This window comes from Myzus persicae, unplaced genomic scaffold, assembly GCF_001856785.1.
Source record: "Myzus persicae strain clone G006 unplaced genomic scaffold, MPER_G0061.0, whole genome shotgun sequence".
Lineage (NCBI taxonomy): Eukaryota > Metazoa > Arthropoda > Insecta > Hemiptera > Aphididae > Myzus > Myzus persicae.
Genome location: NW_019103998.1, coordinates 26,945 through 32,944, shown reverse-complemented (window position 1 = coordinate 32,944; position 6,000 = coordinate 26,945).

Sequence of the window (6,000 nt, the reverse complement as noted above, 5' to 3'; positions counted from 1 at the left end):
ATATATATAAATATAAATTATTGTGCAGGTGGGTCGCGGCCATAAATCGCGGTCCGAAAAATCAAGTTCGGCGTAAAAAATTACTTTATATTTTATTGGGGATCAAAGATAAAAAGCCGAATAAAATGCCAGTACACAGAGTATAAATATTAAACACATTTATGTTTATTTATTCAAATGTGTGTGTGTGTGTGTGTGTGTGTGTGTGTGTGTGTGGTCACGTGTGTGTCACACGTGCAAGGCAGCGAGCGAAAGACATTGGTCATAATTAGGGCAGAGGACTTTTAGCTCTAAAAAATCACCAAATAATATGCTCTAAAATGTACAAAATTTGCATTAAGAAATAAGATTATTTGAATGAATATCTATTTGTATATAAAAATGGAGCCAAAAATGTATATTAATTCATTAATTGAGAACGGCTGGGCTGATTTTTTTTTAATTGTTCGTAATTACCAGGAGAAGGTTTTTACCAAATAACATTTTGGAAAAACATTATTTTTAAACATTTTTTTGACGATTTATGTGTTTTGAGTTCCGGAATGTTTTTTTCGAATTGAAAAAGCTACAGCAAGCTTTAGCTTATACAATTGTTTATATGACATAATTAATCGTTAAAATGGGGCCCCCGGCCAACAACAAGAAAATTGTTCAACATAGAGAAATTTGTCGTGTATTGATATTATGTTTCACTAGATAAAGTAAATTTAAAATTTAGTAAAGTGATAATTTTCGTGTCGTTTTTGTTCCGTTCGATTTTAATTATAGCCGTAATATTCTCTTTACATAGAACGCAATAGTCGATAGTAGAGATAGAATTTAGGTTTTATCTATATTATGATGAAATCTGATTATTTGATTATTACGACTTCGTTTTCGATTTTCCGTTGTCGGCGTTACAAGAAAAACTGCCCGAGTACAATTTTGTTTTATTTTATTCTATTTTACTACTCTAACAAGACACAATCCTGGACGGTTTGGATTCACACTTGGACCCGATAGGTCCGACCCGGGGAGCTGTTCAAACGGAGATTTTAAAATTTACGAAGAAAATATTTGTTTACATAAAGGTTGCTATTGGTTATAGTAGGAATATAAATATATTCAGTAGAAATGGTTATTTTTTTTTTTTGTTTATCGGTTGCCTGCAGCAGTGGTTCATGGTGCAGATCAGGTATAAGCATGCAACAGTTGAATTTTCGCACATTGCCTACCATGGTGGCCGAGTCGCGGTTATAGCCGCTCATCGGCGTGTCCGCAATCAAAATAAATATAAAACATATTATTTCAATGACACACAGCTGGTAGGCATAATACACTGCTGGCATTATCACCGTCGAGTCTCATAATATAGAGTTGGCATTTTTAACGGGCGACAAAGTGCGCGGGATCAGCCAGTAATATTATAATCATTATAACTGATATTTCACAACAAATTACGTTTAACATTTTTGAAAAATATTTAAAAATTAAAAAAGAAAACCTTCGGAACTATTTTTATTTTGTATATTGTACAATGAAATAAGACATATTTGAATAAACAATTATAAAATAAACTAGTCATTTTTCTTTATTAATATATAATTATTATTATTAAGTAAGATAATAATAATAATGAAATTCAATAACTAATGGCCTAGTAGAGCTAATTTTTGGATATTGAATAAAAAAAATAATAATAATACAAACAAACAAACAAACAAACAAACAAAATAAAACTTAAAATTTTTAAATAAGTATATAATATATCTAATCGACGTTCGTCGATTCGTCCCCCGGCGGCATTCCACCCGAGTCCACGTCCATGGTCCATAATATTACCACTGCTGCCTGCTATTAGTTTACATCTGACATAATCATGGGACATGGCTAATAATATTTCTATTTTCTATCTATGCGTGTGACTTCGGAAGTTCGATTTAACAGTCACTAACTGATAAATTAATGTGTCGAAAAATATATTATAGATTATTCTCAACAATAATAATGACATTGACTCTATAATAATAATTATTAAACGAAATTGGATTTTCATATCCTGCAGTATAGATACTCTATAATTTATATAGCCAAAGAAATTTGGTTTTCTTTATTATATTTTATTATAAAATATATATAATAATTTATAATAATAATAATTTGAATAAGTGTTAAAATATTTAAACTTTGATATTCCATAGTCATTAAGCCTATGTATATACTCAGATATACATATTTGGATATTAGTATAATATTTATTAATCAATGTATAATCGATATCATTTCAAAAATATCTTAGGAATATTCCATTGAAACAATTTTTGAAATATTTGAAGTTATATAAATCAGGAATATCAAAAAAATATCTACAATTGAACATCAATTTTCATTTATCATACTAACAATTAAAGGATATACAAAATTGAATATCTTAGAATCTACATAATCTAGATATGAACCAAATATTAATATCGTATATTTGCTATGTGGGATATTTGAAAAGAATATGAAAAAAACTAAACTTATTTTATTACTTATTGTAACTTTGTGTTAACTTATCAAAATATAATAATATAGATAGTAGGGACTTCAGCCAGTAGTCAGTAGTCAGTACCCTCATCATTTATTATTTATTATTCATATCGCTATTAATGATTTTAATAATTTATTTTAGATTCTGAGAGTAGCTAATGAACGTATTGATGTGTGTTTTCGCGAGTACGATTTTAGTTTATTTTATTTTATTTTACTAATCTAACAAGACACGATCGTTGGACGATTTGGATTCACACTTGGACCCGATAGGTCCGACCCGGGGAGCTGTTCAAACGGAGATTTTAAGATTTACGAGGAAAACGGTATAAGCATGCGTACAGTTGAATTTTCGCACATCGCCTACCATGGTGGCCGAGTCGCGGTTATAGCCGCTCATCGGCGTGTCCGCAATCAAAATAATTATAAAACATATTATTTCAATAACACACAGCAGGTAGGCATAATACACTGCTGCAGGCATTATCACCATCGAGTCTCATAATATAGAGTTTGCATTTTCAACGGGCGACTAAGTGCACGGGATCAACTAGTATTTTCTATAAACGTTGATGTCCGGGACCGACGACGTCCCCGTGGCCCGTATTGGATAATATTGTCGAGGGCTCGGCAATTTCCCGAGATAAAAAAAGCAAAATGTGCACGAAAAAACTGCGAAATATGCATGAAAAATGTTAAACACGCAAAATAATTTTTCTAAATTCCAAAAATTAAATTACACCAGATGTCGCTAATCTATACTATTATATTTATAAAATTGTAAGGGGTTTTCGACGACCGCGCTTACCGAGAAAACCGCTGAACCGATTTGGCCGACATTGTTTACTGTTGTACCCGACACTTTGCCGGAGGTGTTAGTACCACTTTAGTTGATAAAAAATAAATATAAAGTTATTATTAATCAAAATAGACGCGTAAATAGTATACCTAGTATATTAAAGATTTTCAATTTCAAATGAACGACGATTGTTCGACAGAAGATTTTTATACCGAGAAAAACTTCTTTCAACGTCAGTTCAACGATGGTTTGTTGACGATAAGATAGTACTACAAATAAGTATTCCGTCATGCCAGCGTGATAGACTAAATGCGTTTTATATCGCTGTCATTAACTTTTTAATTGACTACGGGAATGGCAATAAACACCTTTGTTGATAATTTTGAGTTTCATATTTAATTTAAATATTTAATACAGGTCAAGAAAGAAAAAAATCAATTTTTAGAAAAACATCAAATATACATAATATGCGTATATAATCAATGAAATATGCACTTTTTTTTATCTAAAATTGTCAAAATATTCAAAATATGCGTTTTTAATTTTCTCATTTTTAATATGCACTAAGATAAAAAAAAAAAAACACGAAATATAAATTTATATGCAAAATAAAATTTTAAAAACTATATCTTTGTTTCCGCTTGAAACGTATATTTTCCTCACGCTGCTATTTTTGTGATTGTGCAAAACAAATATGCAAATGCTACAAGTCTTCTGCCCTAGTCATAATATATGGACATTGGTGTACGTGGATTGACACTAAACGGCAGTCGTCGCTGTGCTTGATATTACCACAATGTCTGCAGTAATAAACTATATTATGAACATCGACGCTCTCCAAAATAAATTATTATAATATGCTTTTTGTTTAACATTCCGGTCTACATCGACATAATATTATTATACCTGGTCGTATGAATTCGTTGTTTGTTGATTCAATTAAAACGCACGTTAATCCAATAATCAACAGTAAATTAACGACAGCAAAAATTGTCATGAAATATTTCAATAAAAACACTCCCGCGGCTGAGAACAGAGCATAATATTGATAATCGTGTCTAATGATCGATTACCAGTGACTATTTAAAATAATCCAGAAAATAAATGCAAACACTAACGGTTTTATACTTTTATCGAAGTATATTGTGTTTGGTAACCTTGTTCGACATTTTGGTAAAAATCAATGTCAATTGCTCGATTGTAAGTTCGATTTTTTTTTTTAATGGATTGCGCGAATAATGTAACCCACAACGGTATCATGCGGTCACGTTATGTAAACCAAAACTCTTCACACAATGTCTAACTGTAAGCTCTCCCAAAAAACTTGTCTTGCCCTCGCTGCAACCCATTTTTGTATTGTAAATTTGTAAATAAATTGTAATGTACAAACAATATACCAATGAAAAGCACACACACCATATTTCAAATGCCACGATTCTCAACTTATTCCTCCACTTTGAAGCATAAAGACTAATATTTAAATGATAATTTTAATTTTGTTGTTATTTATTAAAACGCACGTTCGACGGTTTATTAGGTAATCAATTAATATTACTTTTCTTGGATTATTTTTAACAGTGTTTTAATTTTAAACATATTAGTTATGAAAAGATAAACTCTTATGAATATTTTTAACTTAAAAATAATTTGAATGTTTTCACGATTCTGATGAATTTTGTCAAAGTTCATTTACAAATAAACTAAGCCTTTGAATACCTAATATTTTTGAGCTGCTCTTAAACAAGTCACAAGCAATCTTGAAAAATGTTTGATGTTATTTTACTAAGCAAAAATGTTTTTATCGACGGTAATAATTCAAAAACAACTCACAAAATTCGAAAAATGTCTCAAGGCTGTAAATAGCTTTAAAAGATACCAAATACTTCAAAGATATCATCATACATGTAAAATGTCAATAGAAATATTTGGTTAACATTTGTATTGCTTCAAATGTTGATGACAGACTGAAAAATAAATTTCCTACCCTCAGAATATAAAACTTCAAAGGATACACATTGTTTTTAATTTTCAAGGTTTGTAACAGTGTTAAAAATTATTTAAATGTTTCTCATACCTAGCCGAACAAGAGTCAAAATATTTTGAAAATGTTTGAATGTATGGACAATTTTCATAGAGCTTCTGGTGACAATTTAAAGTATCTATCTATGGTTATTAGTTTTTCAGTCATACGAAAATAATTTGATTTTGTGAAAACTGATTTTTTCTTTCTGTTTTTTTATACAAACAATTTCTATTTTTTTATGTTTAAGCCTTTAAACTCTCTAAAATACTTTATGGATAGTACAAGTTGTTTGATTTTTTACATCAGCATCTTTTCTGATAGGAATGAGAATCTAGAGTTGGTACCTTTTTTTTTGGGGGGGGGGGGGTGAATAGTTTGGTAAATAGTTATAAATGCTTAGTAAATATTAAAAAGGAATGAATAGCAAAACAAAAAAAAAATAAAGGAAAAATGATATTTTTAAGCCAAATAGGTTTTTGAAAAAATAAATTTTGTTTTTTGGTATCACTCTAAACATGAAATAATCATAGATGCATGAAATTTTGACTGAATGTTTGTATAAGAATTTTAGCCAAACAATTTTCAAAATATTTTAATTTTTTTGTGTTATATAATTTACATAGGCAAGAGAAAATGTAGATTTTTATATATAAGTGTCGATACAAAC